General features: G+C 37.3%; 1 long non-coding RNA gene across 1 annotated transcript; it reads left to right on the top strand.

Moving 5' to 3' along the window:
- The first annotated feature begins 21,391 nt into the window (after positions 1-21,391).
- LOC135081053 (uncharacterized) lies at positions 21,392-22,176 on the top strand. The gene is made up of 2 exons (XR_010259115.1): positions 21,392-21,662; positions 21,732-22,176. It is a non-coding gene; the product is annotated as an uncharacterized LOC135081053 (long non-coding RNA).
- The last annotated feature ends 499 nt before the right edge of the window (positions 22,177-22,675 follow it).

Below are 22,675 nucleotides of genomic sequence, written 5' to 3'. Positions count from 1 at the left end.
TACAATTATTTTAGTAAGATTTTGTTTTAAGATAATTATTAATTTTAAATTATATTAAAAAATTTAATATTCTTGGAAAACATTGGTTTTAGGCTTTACTTGCTATAATATTAACAAGACATGAGTGCCATGACTGTGACTGTACTAAATGTATGGAAGCTGGAAACATTGAATTTTCGAATGGATCCAGATTCTGAAAGGTAATCTTGTGGCTTTATTTTTCATACTAGTTTCACATGTTTCTTTGCTGTATGGTAATCTGAATATTGCTTGATTTTTCCTGCACATATGACCCATTTTCTTGTGCCATAAATTGTCATCTTTCTCTTGTACTAGGTTAGCACTATTGTTCTCCGGTAATTGCAATATAAATGTCCGGTAATTTCAACACAGTTATCAAATTACAAAATAACATACATGTTATAAAATTATACAAATAAATAAATTGAGCATGCAAATTACATTAATTACATAACTAGAGGAAAAGTACAACAGAAATCATTCTAAAGGATCCGGCACATTTTCTGGAGCTTCATCAACTTATATTTTTTCTTTAAATTGTTCTAATATCAGCAACTGCATAGCTTCCGTAAACAGTCTGGATGCTTTAGATTTAATGTATTTAGGTTTTAAATGAGATACTCGTATATAAGAATCTGAACTTATCAACAAATTGTGTAAAATGTCTTCATTATTTTGTGATCTTCCTGTTTTCCTGGTGAGAAATCCTTATTCCTTGCTTCTGCTGCTTCCTCTTACAAAATCCCGATGGGAAGGCAAGATAAATATTTGCAATATCAGGACCATGAATTAGCATCTTGTGTACACTGGAGAGCATGTTGTACCAGGGGTAATGATGAACAAAAATCTCAGCTGTCTCCCTGCAGTATTTCCTGAATCTATCGATATTGATAGCATGCCCAGAAGATATCACTTGTAATATGACTGCAAATTTTTTAATCAAATCTGCATCTATTTTCGTAATTTGAGCTGACTTTCATATTCCTGAAAAAATCTTTTGGCTGTATTCCCATCATTGGTAGTTCCGAAGCCCTGTTTGACAACATCAATCAAAAGTCCCATCTGTTGTTTTGAACTCCGATTGCACCATGTCCTTTCTGAACTTCTTTAGGTCTTTGTTGTCACCTCGTCCACATTTCAAAATCTAAATTATGCGATATGTGTAAAAGATATTCATGCTTCGGATCCACATATGAAGTGTTGAGAGTCCATATGATATGCATCATCCCGAACAGGTCTTGAATATATTCGCGACAAGTCATTCATCTCACTAGGTTTTGTTTGGTTGTCTTGCAGACACACGTTGCAAGTTGCTGCATAGTACTCACTTTGCCATCAATCATTGTCATGTGCAGCTCATGAGTAATTTCGAAGTTTCCGCAACTTGAAATAGCTAAATTCCGTATTTCTTCCTTAATTGTCGCTTCTTCTTTCTTAAACAGGGTTCCTATGTAATGTTAACTAATACTTATAGGTTATCGATATGTTTTTAGATGCTGAGGAGTTAACTTAAACGAGAACAGACTAGACAATGTTAATTATTTTGTTTTTAAATACTGAGGAAGTTACTGAAACGAGAACAGACTAATGTTAATTTTGTACTTTAAATGGTTTTAAACTAATTAGGTTTTAAGAATAAAAGGTACTGGCCTGAATCATTTTTGTCTTTTGGTTTGCTGGTCGATGTCTAGTTCTTGGTGCATTTCTGTGTCTTCGAAATCGGTTTCTGACTCACTGTTTTCTTCGGAGGACTTACTGGCGGACTGGACTGGTTGATGGGACTGCTTGGCTTTTGTTTCGGAGTGTTTTCTGGTTCTCAGCACTTGTGAGGTTTTGTCTCATTTCTTGTACGGTTCTGTTCTCCGTTTTTATGTTTCTTTTTTTGCACTCGTTTTGTAGTTCTGTTCTCTTGAGTTTGTACACCCAGGATGTCGGCTCTGACATGTGCAATCCGTTTTTCTTGGACGGTTACCAATTTGTTGCGTTCTTTTTTGGTCTTTCGCTGGTCTCTAGCGGTCTGGTGATCCCTGTAAGTTCTGTAGGTTATTCAGTTGGGCGCCATTGCAACGGGGCGTCTTAGCTAGCTCAGTCTGACACCCCGCTGTTTAGTACTAAGTCCCAGTTCGCCTTCTGCGATGAGGGATACCTATCTAGGTTCCTACAGGGATATTGACCAAGGAAACCCACAATCAACAACACAATGACACTTTGTATTTCTGGTTCCACAATAGTTCCTTATTCTAAGTTTTTTATACCAGATTTGGTTTCTAACTCTCTCCACGGGGAAGGCCTGCAGCAACTGGTCTTTTTTGTCGATCCCACCCATGGGGAGGTTATAATCCAGTACAACTTCTGGCATATACTTATATTTACCGTATTTTTCTTTTCCGCCGACTTTTGCCTGATGGTAGGAAGGTAGGACTACATTCGTAATGTCCCTCGTTTGGCTAAAAGCCACTTCTCCAGTGCTCATGTTCCCTTTGGTCTTTGACTGGAGACTGTTGGGCACAAATTCGCGGCTAAGACGTAATGTCCCCATTGTGTCCGTTTTATGGCTTTTCAATGCTCTGGAGAGCGAAGGGCTGTTGTAGAAATTGTCCATAACCAGAGTGTGCCCCCGATTCAGCAAAGATCGGACTAAATCGAATACGATTTTGCTGGTGGCACCCTCTGGCTCTGGACCAAAATTGCATATCTTGCCCTTTGCCGGCATAAAGCTTCATCCTCCACAAATACCCCGACTTGGATTCGTATCGCATCGCAGTCGTTTCCTTCGCAAATGTGAACTTAATAGGTCTATGACTACAGTAAAACGTTGAAGATGGCTTTGGATTCTCCCATATTATAACAACATCCCCTGACTAGTTTTAGAGGAACAAGGCTCGTCATGAACACGGACGAGTCGTCAAATTCTGCCAGTTCACTTCTTTGCTTATAATTGCTATGTGCTGAAGATCCATCGAATCCCCATTTGCTAGTTAGTTTAAACTTCCACTAGAAATATTTAATTCGTCACCAACGACTTGCAGGATCCTTTGAGTTGTCACATCTAGAAGTGCTTGTAGGTTCACCTTTACTCCGTCTTCTGATATTTCAATATCTCTGGCATCCGGATAACACCTCTTCTTAGCTTCTAATAATTTGTGGTAGGTACGATGGAAGTTGCACAAAAGTCCCGCAATGTGACAATGCAGACCTTAAAGTAAGGTATTTCCACTTTGATAGATCCAATGAAGTAGAAAGAGCCAAAGCTTGATCTTCCTGCATTGTCTCCCTCTTTTCTTTCTTGAATAAAAATTAATCGACATCTTTAACTTTTTCAGAATTCTTCATGAGAATATGATCGATGATGCGAGCAAGAACTACATTCCCGTTAGATTTTAATTTTGTGACAAAAGCAAAAGACAATTCCTCTTCTGGATAGTCAAGTAGTGTACCCGATCGCCTTTTCTTCTGTTTATTTCCCAAGTCTGCAAATGGTCTTCTTGATTGAATATCTAGAAGTGCCCATATCGCTAGTCGTCTTCGAAGTAAATCATTGCATCTATAGATATAGCGATATCAGTTAGCGGTCAGTAGCGGTCAGGCATTAGTCATTTGTAAATTAGGAAATATAAATGTATTAATATAACGTGGAAGTGATCGTGTCGTCGTGCTGCGGTCGCGGAGTAGTCGAGTGATGTCGTGTGACTCGATTCGATAATTGATTGGTTCCGATAAAACTGATATTTTGATGGATTTGTGGCTGGTCGGAGTGTGGATCGAAGTGATTTTGTGGCGGTAAACGTCATTCTATATTATTGATTTTCTTATTGGTTTGCAAATAATATTTTTATTGTGCTTTTATCAAAGTAATGATCGTCATTCCATTGTGCTAAATAGTACTAGTGGCGCCCTCTTTGTCAATGTTTTGTATTTGTCAATGTTCTGTTTTTGTTTTGTTTTGTTTAATGTTTTTTTTTTTTTTTTTTTTATTTATAATGTTGGTTGGAGAGGCTCCCGCTGAAAACCAGCGTCGGGGCACGCGTGCATGCACGTGAAAATCTTTTTTATTAGTAAATTTTGGTTATTTGATTTTCAGACGGAAATATGAACGCATTAAATTTTGAGACCGTTTTGAAAATGTTAACAAATTTTACCGATCGGTATCATAGCAATATGTCTGAAAATTGTTGGACATGATAAAATAAGTTGTCCACATGTGCAAAAAATTTATATCAGACAAATTAAGTGTAGCACCTTCTCTATCAGACAACTTTTCGATACTCAGATATCATTTAAAAATTGTATTGAGGCATCTTGAATTTTCTGTTACAAACCAATGAATACGTTGCGACCCTGAATTTATTAGATGATAATTAACAAAGAATTTACCCGAAACCGTAACATTGAAGTTGAAGGACTGAAATAAATCGCACAAAAGGAAACTGGGATGAAGTTGAAAAAAAAAAACGGTTTATTCAAAGTTACAAAATATTCTCGTATTCAATCGCTGTCGGATTCGGAATCGTCGTCTTCGAAATCACTCTCGACGTCGCTCGGGAGATCTTCAACGTCCTCTTCTGTAAAATAAACATCGTACATATAATAGACAAGGGAGATTCTTGAATATCTATGAAGGCTGTAAATTAAAAAAAACATTTAACAGAGGCGTCGGCCAGGCGACTCCGAAACGTTATTTTCGTTTTTGGGAGTATATGCTACACTTAAAGTGTCTGAAAACAGGTTTTTGCCTTTGGTAATCATGGCAGCAATACGAAAAGTTGAAAAAAAATATTATCCGTATTGCTATGATACAGGTCGGCTAAATTTGTTGACATTTTCAAAAATGCGCTCAGGCTATATGCTACGCGCAAAATGTCTGAAAACAAACTTTTTCGTAATACAATTATAAAATCGATGTACATTTTTACTATCAGACGGATTGCTATAATACCGACTGTCTTTTTTTTTTGACACAGCAGAAATGGCCTCCCACGCAGTTGCTACACTTTCGACCGTTACTACACACCTAGTCGGGTTCAGAATCATAATCTAATGATTTTATAGGGTTTTTGCCGTATTGCTATGAGACATGGTTTTGGTCGTGGGCTCTCGTACTAGTAGAAAATCCACCAATAATGACAAAGCTACTTTCTTTATAACACTACTTATGCGTCGTAGTTATACTTATAATGGGTAGCTGATGTGCTGCCGTGTGTACTTGCAACACCTGAAAAATCATAGGTGCTTAGTTACCTAAGAATATTAAATAGAAATATCCATTTTAAGTGTGAAATTGAATACTGCATTTGCATTTTCTAGAATATCCCAAAAGCATGCTATCTCCATGAGGTAAGGTTAGCATCTCTTGCAGATCAAAGCTTGTATTCAGTGTGTTATTGTTGAGACTATTTTTTGTGCATTGATTCCTTTCCCAATTAGCACACTAGTGGAAAAATCAGCCTATTTTGCAACTTCTAGCTGTACAGTAGCGCTTCAGGGGTTCAGAAAGTGGTTTTGATTAGGGGTCGCAATACCGAATTATTTCAGCAAAACCGGTATTTTCGGTATTGGCTCTAGACCAATACCGATAATCCGGTATTTTCGATATTTTCGGCATTAAGCTAAAGTTAGCAAATTTAGTATAATAAAGTTAGTTTGCGGAGGAATAGTAAGTAGGTACCTAGCCTAAATTAATTTATCTTCTAAATAAAACAAAATTCAGTCCAAATCAAATTGAGTTATAAAGAGGTACCTAATCAAAAAAATCTAGATTAAATTTTTGGTTGAGCCTTGTAATGAGATCGTAGAAACAGTAAAGTATCTAAACTTTTATCACTCTTGACTTACTTGACTTAAGGTCCTATGTCCCCTAGATGGGGCAGAGGTCGTCCACAACAGTCCTCCATCGCGTTCGATCTTGAGCTTCGCGTTTGATCTCGCTCCAAGTCTTGCCGATCTTCTTCGCCTCGTCTGCCACAGTGCGCCGCCAAGTTTGCTTGGGGCGACCATGTTTGCGTTTTCCTTGGGGGTTCCAATTCAGAGCCTGCTTGGGGATGTGATCGGGATCTCTTCGGAGAGTGTGGCCAATCTAGTTCCACTTGCGTGCGAGATGACCTTGGTGACCTTCCACGTTTCACTCCCATAGAGCAGATCGGATTTAACGTTGGACCCGAAAATTTTGACCTTGACCCTTCGGGTCAGTTTCCGTGATTGCCATACGGGGCGAAGTTGTGCGAAAGTAGCTCTAGCTTTGGGAATGCGCGAAGTGATGTCCTCTTCGGTACCTCCAGTCTCTGACACGACGCTCCCGAGGTAGGTAAAATTGTGGACACGTTCCACATCCTCTGCACCAATCCGTAATGGTGTGCAATTCCTCACTCCAGATCGCATCTCTTGGGTCTTCCGGCAGTTAATTTTGAGCCCCGTGATGCCCGCCTCTCGATGTAGGTCATCAATTTTGGATTGCATATCGTGATGCGTGTGGCTCAGCAAACAGAGGTCATCGGCATAATCTAAGTCTTCTAAGACTCCGATTATACCCCACTCTATTCCACGCCGTTGGTTTTGATATGCACGACACATGATTCCATCCAAGACAACCAGAAAGAGAAGCGGCGAAAGCAGGCAGCCTTGCCGGACGCCCGCATGCACCTCGATGTCTTCGGAGATGAGGCCGTCGTGAGTGACAGTGCAAGAATATTTCTTGTAGATGGCCTTCAGTAGATCGATAATTTTCGGCGGGACACCAATGTCATTGAGTCGCGACCATATGCTTGCCCACTTTAGCGTATCAAAGGCTTTTTCAAAGTCTACAAAGGTAAGATAGACTTCCCTTTGCCATTCTGATGCCTGCTCCAAGATGATACGCAAAGTATTGATCTGGTCGGTGCACGAGCGGTTCGGGCGGAAGCCAGCCTGTTCCCTACGCAAAAGAGGTTCAACGGCCCCCGATAACCTATCCAAGATAATCTTGCAGAAAACCTTTGACGGTATCGAGAGCAAAGTGATACCTCTCCAATTGCTACACTGGCTTAGATCCCCTTTCTTTGGCACAGTAATTAAAATCCCCTTATTCCAGTCGTCCCGGTATTCCGGTATTTTCGAAATTCGGTATCCCGGTTTGCGACCCCTAGTTTTGATTTCTACTATTGCTTTCGTAACAGCTCATAGCTGTAAATATCACTAGGGGTAGCAAAAACTAAACCAAATGCCACTCTAGGCTTTATAAGAGTTCATTCATTTTACAACCCATTTGCAGTCTATAGCTTTAAAAGAGAGTTTTCTAAGTTACGTATGTCATTATGGTGCTGAAAAGGGTTTGAAAGCGCTCATAAAATTCTTGTGGTGTGCCATGGCCCTGAGACTGTAATGCTAAATCAACGCAAAGTTATTATTTAATGCATTTCTTATGCCTTGCCGATCTCTGGGCGGCGGGCCCTGTGACCTTTTTTCAAATGCCGTTTAATAAAGCCTGATTTTCTAATTCGTGTCGCGGCCCTGTGTTAACGTGTCTGAGAACTAGCTGATCACACAAATGAATAAAACGAGTTAACACGTTGGGGTTTCGTGTAAATTCCGGGAGTAATCTGAGGGATTTAAAAATGTTATCTACGGGTTCAGACGTTATTACGACTTCTTCCTCTATATTCCTATATGCATCTAGCCTATTAATGCTATCCAACCTAGGGGAATCGGACCCCGATCGTCTAGGGTGAAAAATTTTGGAAAGGGAAAATTACATTTGAGATGGCGTGCCAACGAGGGACAATTATAATAATTACCCATCGTGACACAGTGCCCCCGACGTTCGAGGCCCTTCAATAGATCGAGTACTACTTGGGTACTCTTGCCAGCTAAGTCAGCACTAGGAGCAGCGAAATCACCACGTTTAGAATTCTTCCTAGTGTAAATATCGAATTTATAAAGATAGTCAGTTTTAGACTCGCAAAGCTCAAAAGATTATATGCCAAAATGCGCAGCCTTTGGCCTTTAGCATTCATTGTCTCAGTTATTATAGGTAATACAATAAATTGCTATTCCTGTACAATTCCTATTGATGTACAATTGACCCCCATCTGCTCTCACTTTTTTATTCTTATATGAGTGCAATCTATTGCACCTATTACCATAGGAAAGCCAGCTATGCTTCGGAATTTCCTCATAGAAAGAAAGAAAGAGAAAGAAATAATAATTTATTTGGCACATAAAAAAAGAAACAATAAATCAGAATAAAATAAAACATACTCTCTTCTTGATCTATCAAAGTTGCAGGCATTTTATAAATCTTCGGGAAATTCTTAAAGGTTAGTAGACCAGACCAACGCGTGCAGCCGGCGTGCACGATGACGATGGCGACCAGACAGCGTGTATGAATTTGTAGGGATGTGTTCACATCAACGCGTCCTGTCATTGGTCGCGGCGATCTATGCAGCGTCTGCACGCAGCGATCATCGCGAAATGTGTCACTGTGACGTTTCTGTTTTTTAAAATCGATGTAATAAATAGTAAGTAGGATCTGTTAAAAAGTTTTTACTCAATTAAAAATTAATTAATCATAACATACCACTAGTCTGACCTACTTGAATAATAAAAAAGGTTTTAGAATAAAGTACCAATATCAGAATTTATTTTTATGTAATTAATAATAAATAATTCTAGTTTTCTCGAGAACCTGCTTCTTCAACTTCATAAATAAAATTGGGATTTATCTGCAGAACAAAATAATTGAGAATGTACATGTCTGCAGCTTTCTCAAAGGCCCTAGAGCAATTCTAACGTCTCAGTCATTACTTTAGAGCCACTAGAAATACCTAGTTGACCAAAACTGATGTCTTTTTGTATTTTTGAGTTATTATTAAAGACACAAAGGATATAATTTGGACTATTATGTAGGTACTCTGTAGTTTGGGTGCATAATGTAATTCCTTTGCCTTAAAAAAAGTAAATGTCAAGATGACTGTTGCACCGAAAATGAAAATGAAAATTGATTTTGATAGATGTTTTGTTGAGTTTTGTGTAAGTAGTTTTGTGCAATTTAACGATAAGAACGACAATGGTAAAAGGAAATGGGGGCAAATTTTTTCCCTCAAGGAAAAAGATGAATTGGTTATAATCTTACTTGCCCACAAGGACACTGTACGAGCACGTCAGCATCGACCGCGACTAGCCGACTGGCCCATGAACCCTGAACGAACGTGCACCGTAGGCACTCTACACCGACGGCACATTGGACTGGACACATTGAATTGTGTACATTATGTAAATCTTGTATATAGCAATAGTATAACAGTAATAAACCAGATATCAACCGTCAGCGTTGTGCTTCATTTCCCCCCACTGAGGCCAAGAAAGCCTTAGTGCAGTCCTCCTTCCTATCAAACCTTTCTTTAAATCTAATTAAAAGGTACCTATTGTTAGGGCTCTAGGGACTACAAACGAAGCCAGAAATATAGCTTGGTTATGAGTAACCTATACCTACCTATACCGCATGTAGGTAATCCTGTCTCACTCTATAATATATCTCCAGGTCACCTAGATACATTCCATAGCAGCTGTAATAGACATTTAGGTACATACATTTACCAATTTTGGTGATAAATAGGCATTTTGTATTAGTTTTTGTATAACGCCTAAACAAAAACAAAGGGTAATATTTTGGTGTTATACATAGATTTCGAATATAAAAAATATATAATTTAACTAATTAAGACATGACAAAAAAACTGAGGTATGTCTCGTTTCTGTCGGGCCTGGGTCACAGATGACCGTTCTTCTTTAATAAGTTTTTCCAACAGAAATGTTATAATAAAGCTTGTATACTACACCAAATAATTGTGACAAAAATTTAAACTTAGTTTTAAGGATTTTTGTAATAAAAACGAGTATTTGACTGTATTATGTATTTCATTTAATCCCCAACACACATTTTAACAGATTTGATACAAAAAACCAACCCTCTTCATACAAATATCTTCAACAAAACATGTTTGAAACTTTCATAGAAAAACTAAGTACTCAGAGTACCATCGAAACTGAGGTCGCGACATAAAAATATTTATTCGATAGAACCAAGACTTTAGAGTGTTGAAACAGATGTTTACAACTTTACAGTAACTTGAGTATATCAGCTAGACGAGGATAAAAGTGGTTCATTTGTAATTACAATGGAATTTAAATGAGAGATAAACAAAAATGGGTCTGTTTTTTTTGCTTACAAATCGGTAGTTACAAGATATGGATTTCTGCATGTTTAGAACTGATAACGTAAGTAAAAGTTACATTTTCCAGAAACTAGATTTACCTAGGTTTAATCTGAACATAACATCTTGCAAGGTTTCTATGGATTTCTAAGAAAATTTATGAGATAAATACTAACAAAATCAGACAAAAATGGCCAAAATGTGTCAAGGTAGTATGGATAACGCCTTCCGACGGCTTCCGATGATTATTCACACACACATTATTAATGTCTCTGGACATTTTATTTTATTAAAAAGGGATGTTAGAAGTATATTGTTGGAACATTTTGAAAGACAAATTATTATTATTATTAGATTTTGTTGCGGCCCTACTCGCGCCTCGTCATATTCTAATAGCAAAATCTACTTCTAATGTAAATGTCACATAACTTTTGTCAGTCAATACTTTATATTGAGAACCATTGTATAAAATCACTTCTCTTTTGGATTCCGATCGAACAACATCAAAATTGTAACGTCTCAAGAATACAACGAAATAAGCAGTTTCCGAGTTTTATTCATAAAATTCCATCGCGTCTGCAAGGCGCGAACATTGGCGACCGTGACAGGACTGCAATTTCGGACAATCTGGAAGATTAAGCCAAGGACACCTGGAGTCAGCCGAGCAGTGACGCAGCAAAAGTTTCACCTCGCAGCCTGGATTTCAGATAAGTGCCCTGATTATTCCTTCCTTACATCATCCCAACACCATTAAACCACACCTAAACCTTTTTTATTCCCGAAATCCTATCCAATTTAGTAAAAACTTTCACTTGTGCAAATTGTGTCTACCCCATAATTTTTATTCATTGTTCAAAATATCATCAAATCATTGTAATTTCTCTCATTTTCGACTAACTAAAGCCAAATCCTAAACACAATAACGTATCGCGCCAGTAGTTTCTCGGTTTTTAGTATTTTTGCCGAATATTTCAGTTGTGCCAACGGCCGCCCTCGACGAGCCGGTATAACGGGACATCAGCTGATTCAACTCGTCAACACCGGCTTCCTAGCTGCCGTCGGAGCTGAGGGCGTGAGATACGTATTCTTTTTATTATAAATAATATAAATTTGTGTCTTTCTGAGGCGCGGCTTTGTAATTTTGACTTGAACTACCTCGCATATTTTTTTATCGTGTAAATTCACTAAATATTCTACAATTTATTAACTAAACGCATTTCAATATCGCAATATACATTTCAAAACAATATTTTATTAGCAATTTGATATTTTAATAACAAATAATGACTGATCCAGCCACTTTATCACCGCATTTGGCATCGAGGCATTCGATGTCAAAGGATTTATTAGTAAAACGTAGTTCAATCAAAGGGCAAATTACTAGATTTAAAAACTACTTAAATAAAATTACAAAGCAGCCCTCGCTGACGACCATTGAGATTGCTGAATTGTCACTTAAACTCGGCAAGTTCGAGGGTCAGTTAGCCAAATACGACGAGCTGCAAACTCAGATCGAATTAATAAATTCTGAAAATTTGGATTTTGAGATGGACGAGCGTGAACGCATTGAGCAAGACTTCATTTTGTGCATAGCTATGGCAAAGAGTTTCTTAGATGAACAAAATGAATCGAAGTTAATAAGTCAAGACAAAAAACGCCGCGAATCTTTATTTTTAGAGGCTCAATCTTTTGACGCAGATTCTAGTGTTCGCCTACCTCAAATCCAAATAGCCAAATTTGACGGATCATATTTCCGCTGGTTAGAGTTCCGCGTAGAGATGGGTTTGTAGCCAGCTAGTTTGGATAATAACTGATTATTATCTATTAATAGCCATTAATAGCCATCCATTGGCTAGTAACCCTGCTATTTATAGTTTCTTACGTTTTTTCTTCCACCTTTAAAATCAAATCAATATTAAAATCAAATATTACTCAAAGAAACAAAAAAGAACTAAAATATTAAAAAACATCAATGTAATTTATACAGTGTGTCCGGGCTTGTAGTGATCAAACTTTAAGGGCAAAATCTAGGGACAATTTTATCGATAAAAATACGTCAAATTTGGGGCCTGACCCATTTCTCAAAAAATTACATCGATTTAAGTTTTTAATTTTTAGTTTACACCTCTTCTTTAAAAAACAAGTGAAAGCGTGGGTAGCTTAACATTAATAGGCAAATATTTTATATCATGCGATAGCCAATAAAATTATCTATTAGTAGAAGAAGAAAGCAGACACAAGTTTCGTACATTTTATGGGAGTAAGAATGGATTTAATTAGAAAAATACATTACTTTTTTCACTTCTTTTTCAGTTATTTTCCAACACAAGTAAAACCAGGTCGTTAAGGTATGTTTTATTTGCATTGTATTATTAGTATTTGAGCTATTCTACAAAACGAATGTAAATTTATTAGTCTACGTCTATTACTTTCGACGTAATTGTTGAACAAAGATACCCCTTCCCAGCGGTTTCCATAGCGCACGCGACATGCGAAAATGCACTGCCTGAAAGAATCACACAACCTATTCCGATTACTATGGAAACCGCTGGGAAGGGGTATATTTGTTCAACAATTACGTCGAAACTAATAAACGTAGATTAATAAATTTACATTTGTTTTGTAGAATAGCTCAAATACTAAAAATACAATGCAAATAAAACATACCTTAACGACCTGGTTTTTCTTGTGTTGGAAAATAACTGAAAAAGAAGTGAAAAAAGTAATGTATTTTTATAATTCAATCCATTCTTACTCCCATAAAATGTATGAAATTTGTGTCTGTTTTCTTCTTCTACTAATAGATAATTTTATTGGCTATCGCATGATATAAAATATTTGCCTATTAATGTTAAGCTACCCACGCTTTCACTTGTTTTTTAAAGAAGAGGTGTAAACTAAAAATTAAAAACTTAAATCGATGTAATTTTTCGAGAAATGGGTCAAGCCCCAAATTTGAAGTATTTTCATCGATAAAATTGTTCATAGATTACGCCTTTAAAGTTTGATCACTACATGCCCGGACACACTGTATAAACGACATTGTAGTTAAAAAAGAATCTAAATATATAAAAGGAGAAACTGACTGACTTAGTGACAGATCAACGCACAGCCTAAACGGCTAAACGTAGGCACTTGAAATTTGGAAGGGACGTAGCTTAAATACCGTAGAGGTGCACTAAGAAAGGAATTACCGAAATTCCCAAGGGAACGGGAATTAGCGGGAAAATCCTTTTGTATGAAAAATATAAACCGCTTAAGTCAGACGCTTGAAATTTGGCATGTAGGTACATTAGTAAACTTAAAGCTTAGTTACAACAAGGATTCCCGAAATTCCCACGGAAACGGGAATTAGCGGGAAAATCCTTTTGTATGAAAAATCTAAACCGCTTAAGTCAGACGCTTAAAATTTGGCATGTAGGTACATTAGTAAACTTAAAGCTTAGTTACAACAAGGAATACCCGAAATTCCAACGGTAACGGGAATTAGCTGGAAAATCAAAGTATACCGCTTAAGTTAGACGCTTCAAATTTGGCATGTAGGTACCTTAGTAAACTTAAAGCTTAGTTACAACAAGGAATTCCCGAAATTACCACGGGAACGGGAATTAGCGGGAAACTCCTTTTGTATGAAAAATCTAAACCGCTTAAGTTAGACGCTTGAAATTTGGCATGGAGGTACCTTAGTAAACTTAAAGCTTAGTTACAACAGGATTTTGCAAAATTCCCACGGGAACGGGAGTTAGCGGGAAAAACCATTTGTATGAAAAAATCTAAACCGCGTAAGATAGATGAAGGGGTAAAACGGGATCCACGCGTACGAAGTTAAGTAGTCAGCAACAATAATCATAAAATATACTGTTCAATTTTTAAATCAAAATCAATACAGGATAGGTTAGTAGACGTTTCTAAATATAAGTTATGTTCGAACTGTTTACGTCAAGGACACCCGGCCCGCGAGTGTCGTATGGGTCCATGTAGGCAGTGTAACGAGCGACATAACACACTATTGCATTCAGTTGATGCCACTAAAGCCAACAATGCTCAAATACAACCATCGGAATCCATTGTCAACTTCTCTAAAGAAGAAAATACACATGTCATTCTGACTACTGCCCTAATAGAAGTCGTGAATCCAGTAACTAAAAAGGCAACTTTAGTTCGAGCCTTATTGGATTCAGGCAGTCAGTCGTCTTTCATTACAAAATCATTGCAACAAAAACTATCATTAAATTCTAATCCAACTTCCATCAATGTCATTGGAATTGGAAACAACTCAAGCTCAGTCAATGAAAGCTGTGTTGTTAAACTAAAATCCACTCGTCATAATTACCAAACAAATCTAAATTGCTTTGTTCTTGACGAGCTCACAGGAGTTCTTCCAAAGTCTCCAATTAATTTAAACCAATTAAAATTACCCAAAAATATTAAATTAGCAGACCCTGATTTTAATCAGCCAGGCCCTATCGATCTTTTAATAGGCGCAGATCTATTTTGGGATGTTCTAATATGTCAACAAAAATCATTAGGAAAAAATAAACCGAAACTTCAAAACTCTAAGTTTGGCTGGTTAATTGGCGGTTCTATTAATTTATGCATAGGCAATCAACTACAGTGCAATCAATCTATAATCTATAAAAATAACTCTATTATTAATTTATCATGTTGCTTATCAAAATTCAATTAAATTTATTAACTTAATTAATTAATCACATTATTAATCTAATTTTACATTTGAGAGCATTCGTAATATTGAGCATGCTAGCTCGCACATTCTCCTAGTGACAGTGAGATAACGATCTGGCCAACAAAAGGCAGACTTGTCTCCCGGAGCACTGTGCGCCAGTGCGTTCGGTGCCGACGCGTGCAAGGTACAACATTCATATCTAAAGTGAGTGCTGCAAATCGTAGGGGACGCGATGCTCGCTTGTCGAAATGTTACTTTTGTTCATTCATTTTTATTTTAGATAGGTACATGTTCATGTGGCAGCTGTAATTGAGTTAACTTACTATATTTTGTTCCCCGCTGAGGTCAGCCAGCCGAAATATTCTTACTTAAATGATAAAAATTACATAATTTTACATTTTATTACATACCTATTTAAATATTTTTTCTTTCTGATTTTGCTGCTCAAGAAAGCACAAAATTTTTATATTTACAACATCTCACGCCCCTCACTTTGGTCAGTGGCGGCCCTAGCAAAAGTTTTAGGTGGTGCAAAATCTCAAAATGGCGCCCCGAGTTGTTCCTATACTATGTAGTTACTTTATCCGTGATTACCTACTAGTATTAGATCTGCCAAATTACTATAGATATATGAGGCAAGTACAATGATGACTATCGTGCTTGTCATAGCAGTTGTTCTGCTCATTCGCAATAAAAAAAATGACGTCAATCCCGCTTGTATTACCCTCATGCCCTGCTGAGGCAAATTGTACAGATGAGAAATAAAAACAGTTAAGTAATAATTTTGTTTCACAACTTTTATTCAAACTGATAGGCTACATACAGTCTTAAAAAAAAAAACTTCCAACAACCACTTTAATGAAAAACTTAAATGGCTACCTTTCTGGCTTTTGCGCTTGCAAATTTTTTTATTAATTCGGAATAATTTAGCTTCTGAGCAATAGCATTTTCTATGGACAAGATTCCAAGATCTGACAGTCTTTCCTGACACATAGTAGAACGTAGGTAAGTTTTTATAAGTTTCAATTTACTGAAGCTTCGTTCCCCTTTAGCGACAGTTACAGGTATAGTCAGCAAGATGCGAAGTGCTGTCCACACATTTGGGAAAATATCCTGCCAATCATTCTTTTTAATAAGTTGGAGAACTTTAAGTGGCTCTGCTGATTGAAGATCTTTTATTAATGGGTTCAAGCTCATAAGTTCCTCAACCAATTCACAACCAGACACGTCACATTTTTCCCCATCTGTTAAACTGATTTGCAAATCACTACAGGCTTTTTCCAATATGGATCTTTCAGGAATTATTTTCATGTTGTATAAAAATGACCATGTATCATTGAATATTGATAGTTGTTTAAATCGAGTGACTAAGGCATTCTCAATTGTATCAATCATAGGGTAGAAAACGTTCATTTTAAACAATTCTTCAGGATCAGATGGTGTCTCATCTACGGCTTCATACTCAAATAATCGTTTCTTTCTTCGGGATCGGGCAGCCTTAAAAATTGGGTCTATCTCAGCCTGAGATGCTATTTCCTTAGCTGTTATTAGAGCAGATGAAGAGTCTCGGTACTGTTTCACAAATTCTGAGCAGTTTTTCAGCAATTGCGACGCATTTGGTAAATCCATAGATTCAGACTGCATAGCCTTACTTACAATGTTTACTTGAAACAATATATCATACCAAGCCACCATTGTAACTATGAACTCAAATTGCTCCATGTATTGAATTAGAGACAAGGCCTCTGATGCAGCGACTGAGTCATTTGTTTCTTCATGAAGATTCAGAAGGGCATCACGAACTGAAGAGTAGTGATAGCGAACAGCAGCAAGGCTAGAAATTCTACTCTCCCAGCGAGTTTCGCAAACTTTTTTCAGGGATAACCCTTCAATGTGCTTGGATACCACTTCCCATCGCTTTGTTGATCCGGAAAATAAAACAAACAGTCTTTGGAGAAATCCAAATAAAGAAACTGATTTAACGGAAGTTTTCGCTGCATCAGCTATCACTAAATTCAAACTGTGACAACCACATGGATTGAAAAATGCTCGAGGATATTGATTCAAAATTCTGGTTTGGACACCTTTATTTATTCCTACCATATTCGCTCCATTATCATACCCTTGGCCGCGACAATCGTTCATGTCCAAGTCAAACTCTTGCACAATTGTATCTAGAAAGATTCCAGTAAGTCCTGCTCCCGAAGAGTCACTTACCGGCTTGTAAGCAACAAAACACTCACGTACTTCGACTTCTTCATTAGTATCGACAAAACGGAATGTTACTGATAATTGTTCAACGTGGCTTACATCAGGAGTACAGTCCAGTATGATAGAGAAGTATTTAGCTGATTTTACCATAGACAAAATATTATTTCGGACTTCACTTGCAAGTAAGCCAATTAACTCGTTTTGAATACGTTTGCCAAAATAATGGACATTAGTCTCCTTATTTACAACACGACGAAGGTGCTCCATCATTACAATATCAAATTTTCCCAGTAACTGCACTAAACCCAGGAAATTACCATTATTAGGAGTGTATAAAGTTTCCGCTCCAGAACTCCCTCTAAACGATAAATTATTGCTTGCTAAGAAAAATACTATTGACATCATTCGTTCGAGGATAGCAACCCATCGTGTTTTCTCACTCTCAATCTGCTTTTGCAAGTGCTTGTCTATTCCACTGAAGTTCTTTAATCTAATTGACGCTTCTATCCAATTGTTCACAGCACGTCGATGATCTGAGGATGTTTCGTGAATTTTGAGACGCGTTGATAAGTGCCTCCAGTCGTCAAATCCTTCTTTTCCCAATCTAGACTGGGGATTTGTATTAAATAAACGGCAGCAAAAACAATGTACTTTATCTGCAGATTTAGAGTACACGAGCCATCTTCTTTTGAAAGTTTCCCCATTTGGCATTACTCTTTCAAAATGCATATTTGAAAAATAACGACCGTCAAGTTTCCTTGGGTAGTTTTCGTTACTCATTTGATTACTTACAGGGCCTTCAGTAATTATTTCATCTCTTGTCGCAGAGTCAATGAATGGCCATTCTGAAATATCATCATATTTTTTTTTTCTAAAAGGAGATGATGATGATTGTACATCGGATATAATTTCTTCCGAAATATTTTGAAATCCAGAAGAGGTTCCTGGAATACCTAAATAAATACAGAAAAAGTAAGTCCAGACGAAAAAATTATGAATTATGAACATTTCGCTAACTGAAACGAACGAGGTGAGGGAATAATTTGTATTAAAAGCTTCAAGCGTAATTTCATATTCCAACTACATAGTTCACTTGCTACTGTGCTTGGCGTTTGTAGACCGAATTGGAGGACGTCTTTAAGCTTCAGGATAGGATAGAATGGAATTGGAATTCTTGAGTGGCGCCCATGTCCCTACCGGAAGACGCAGCGCGGGCAGGTTCTCCTCAGGGTCAACCGATGACCTGGTGAAGGTCGCGGTAGCGCAAGACGGGACGTTGTCGGATGCTTTGGGGGAGACCTATATCTAGCAGTGACAAATGAATATACGCCAAATTAAATTAAGCATGTTTATGATTTTGGCCACTGAACTAGTTGGAAAATGAAATTACGCTTGAAGCTGCTAGTCTAATAACACCAATAGGTATTTTTTTGGAAAGTGAATGAAAATTTAGCAACAACGAAAATATAGAGAACCAGGTAAATCTTCTTGAATGTGTTGTTTTTCATCTTCATGAGCTTCGCCTGAAGAACTTTTATTAAGTAGGTCTTCTTCCGTTGCGTGGTGGAGTTGAACTAGTTCTGATGATAACGATTCAGATGATTTCTCAGGTCTCAAAAATTTCGATAATAATTTAGCTGCCTTCTCAGATTCTTCTTGCTTTTTCCGTTTTCTTTTTAAGTTTTGAGCACCAGATAATTTTTTTGGAGGCAGTGACATGATTTTTTTCTGTAAAAGATAAATTTATTAAATGTAATACAATACACCTATTATATGCTGCGATTACATAAAGTCCATTTCTTCCACGGTAACAAATCACAGAGTTAGGTTCGCTTTACAAAAAGAAAAAAATATTAATAACTAAAACAAAAAAAAAACACCCCGACTATGGAAAGCTCGCGTCGCGCTCTAAAAAGTATAGAAAAAGAAAATATTCTTGACAGACATTCTTCTCAACAAACTATTTAATATTTATCATCTATTAAGTAGACAACTTACATACAATTTTTATTTTTATACACAGATATATATGTAATGATGTTCAGAGGAAAGCCGTGGTCGTATGCCACCCTGCCCTAACAATCGCTTACTACTGTTAGAATGCATTGCAAATTGCAATACCCTTAAGATACGAGCTGAAAACATAACACTCCTTTAGGGTTCATCGCAGTCGGGTAATATATAAAAACAAATAATTAAGTACCTACATACATCCAAGATCTAATATCGCTAAATGACGTAGACTTATGTACCTACATTCATTATACTTACATGAACACGAACACGACCTGCTGCAACAGTACTTACCTTGAGTTTAATCTATAGAATAGCAATAATACAAGTAACTTTGCGCTAAATACACAATAAATACACTTGCGCGAGAATAAACAATGACAACAGGCTGGCGAAGCATCAGCAACTAACAGTTGACCATAGAGAAAAGTAATACATAGGAAATAGAGAACCCTCTCTGTCAAATTTTTGAGCCTACTAATTGACAGCCTGGTGTTAAATTCCCTGTACTTAACCTACGTACGTAACGCTCACATACATACATAGTACACGCACACATACATACATAAAGTCCACGCACACATACACACAGTTCACGCACACATAGGCCCTCATAACCTTCAAAGAATTATTGTTTTTATGATGTACAATGTAGAATTTTTTCAAATCCATTATTTTGAAAATATTTATCTTTATGGTGTACGTATTTTCAAAACAAGGTATTTGGAAAAATTCTACATTGCACATGGAAATGCAAATAAGTAAACAAAAACTTTTGAATTTAATAATTTTACTTTATTTATGAACACACATAATATTATACACCAAAAGCGTCTTTTCGCAAAGTTTTCAACACAGAACACAGCACATTGAGAAAACTCAGATCACTTGTGAACATAACAGAAAGTTTCTTCGCGATTCACGAAGGAACGAACAAAACTCCGATGAACCAGAACAGCAGCAGGTACGAAGGAATGAACTTGAATTTGACTCGACTCTTCAATACTTTAATAGGGCCACAGAACTCATAAACGATGGCTAAGAAAACAATAATGCATTCAATTCAACCTAACAAAAACAACACCGGCCATTTTGGAGGAAAAACAAAGTTGCCATATGTTAAATAGTAATTTCTACTACTCTATTATGTAAATTATAACAAAAATGTCAATGTTCAGTTTTAAATTAAAACAAATTAATTTCATTTAAAAAAAGTTTTCACATTGTAATTAACAATATTCTCAAATATATTTTAATTAAGAAAAAAATGAAAATATGAAGGAAACAGGAGCAGCGACATCTAGAGCGTTTTAAGGTAGTTAAAAAGTATTTGAATTTATTCACCGATGTCGCTGTTTGGAAGCAAGTTTCACTTTGATGACCGTTGTATGGAAGTTTCTTCACCCTGCAGTTGACTGACACTGGCGCGGCGCACCAGTGTTGTTCCTGACAAATTTAGGGTTGCCGTATTCTAATTCTAAAATTGCCGGATTTTTAAGGAAAACTAAGAAAATTGCCGTATTGTATAAAATCTTTATTTGGAAAGTTTAAATTTAAAAAAAAATACAAGTGATGTATTATGTACTATGCGTATACTACTTTTAAACTTACTTTTTTTATTCTTCACTTTTTAAGGTTTTGAATAATTTAGTCCAAGAACCTACCCGAACAAAAGTGAAGAATCTACCAAAATGAGAAAATAACGATTTTAGACATTAAAATCTCAGAGATAAGGTTGCATTTTTGGCGTTTCTTTTCGTGGCGCTTCTACTTCATCTATGGTTTACAAGTTTTTTCGTTCCATTAGACGAAATATTTATTTTTTGTTTACTAAAAACTCATGAAAAACTCATAAAACTCTACTTTACTCAATTGCCGTATATTTTGATACGGTAATCAAAGTGCTGCCGTATACCGTATTTATGGTGCCTAAGATGCCTGAATGCCGTATATTACGGCAATTGCCGTATCAAGAACAACACTGCGGCGCACACAACTGAAGTGACGAGACGGACGACCGACGGACGAAAGAAATTTCACCTCTCTCCCTCGCACGTCGCCTGCCTGCTTCTGTTATCAAAGAAAGCCGCCCTGCACGCTGCCGCCGCCCGTTTGCGCTCCAGATGGATCGTCGGTCAATAACGATTTTTTTTAATAATCGTTTCGGTGACGTGTGGCGAAAGCGGGCGCGTTTCGATTGATTTCGGCGCCCCCCATAACCGGCGCCCGGTGCAGTCGCACCGCTCGCACCGCCCTAGGGCCGCCACTGACTTTGGTGGCATCTGGGAAGCTGGTGTCAAATCGGCCAAATATCATTTAAGACGTGTAATAGACACGTCTCATTTAACTTTTTAGAAAATTTCAATCAACACTTTGCACAAGTGGAAGCTATACTAAATGGCCTTCCCTTGTGTCCTTTAACTTCATCCCTTGACAATTCCCTTTTCCTTTCCCCAGGGCACTTCTTAACCAGGAAGACCACTGAATGCGCTGCCGTCACCATCTCTGAAGACTAAAGATGAAAAACGACTCCAGCGCTACGCTCGGTTGGAGAAACTTCGATAACATTTTTGGGGAAGATGTCAGAAAGAATTTTTAATCGAATTGCAAATCAGAACAAAATGGAGACAAAGCAAGAGCAAGATAAAGATAGGAGACTACAGGAGATTCTACTTCACGAGAAATCTCTCCCACCTCTTTGTTGACGTGCTGGGCGAGTAAACAAATTGCATCCCGGCCCTGATGGAATTGTCCGTGTTGCTGACGTGAAGACTACCTCCGGCAGCTACCGACGGCCCTTAGTGCGGCTCTGCCCGCTGCTCAGCGATGAAGACTTCGAGAGTTGAAGAGCTGGAGCCTTCAACCGGGGGGAGTATGTTGCGGCCCTACTCGCGCCTCGTCATATTCTAATAGCAAAATCTACTTCTAATGTAAATGTCACATAACTTTTGTCAGTCAATACTTTATATTGAGAACCATTGTATAAAATCACTTCTCTTTTGGATTCCGATCGAACAACATCAAAATTGTAACGTCTCAAGAATACAACGAAATAAGCAGTTTCCGAGTTTTATTCATAAAATTCCATCGCGTCTGCAAGGCGCGAACAGATTTTTTTTCATAAGAATTATCTGAATCGATCATTTAAAAATACTTTAAGTAAGGGCCGGTTTCCACCATTAAGGCGGAGCAGAGAGGAGAGGAGCGGAGCGGAGGGAAAATGTTTTGAATGCTATTACTGACATGAAAATTTGCATATTCGTAAATATTATTTCTTAGCAACATCTTAGAAGCTTCAGATTAAAATAAAAACTGCCTAAGGCGGGAATTGAACCCATGACCTCTCGCTTGCCGGGCTGTTGTCTTTCTTTTCTTAGGCAGGAATCGAACCCATGACCTCTCGCTTGCCGGGCTTTTTTCAAGTTATATAGTAGGTTAATAAAATCAAAATCCATTGATTTATTATGATTTTTATTTATTGAAAGAAACAGTAACATCACAGACAAAAAATATAAAACAAACATAAACAAATTCTTCTTTTAAATTTTTATCAGCTTTT

Source organism: Ostrinia nubilalis, chromosome 19 (assembly GCF_963855985.1).
Source record: "Ostrinia nubilalis chromosome 19, ilOstNubi1.1, whole genome shotgun sequence".
Classification (NCBI taxonomy): Eukaryota; Metazoa; Arthropoda; class Insecta; order Lepidoptera; family Crambidae; genus Ostrinia; species Ostrinia nubilalis.
This window is presented reverse-complemented; position numbering and strand designations above follow the sequence as displayed.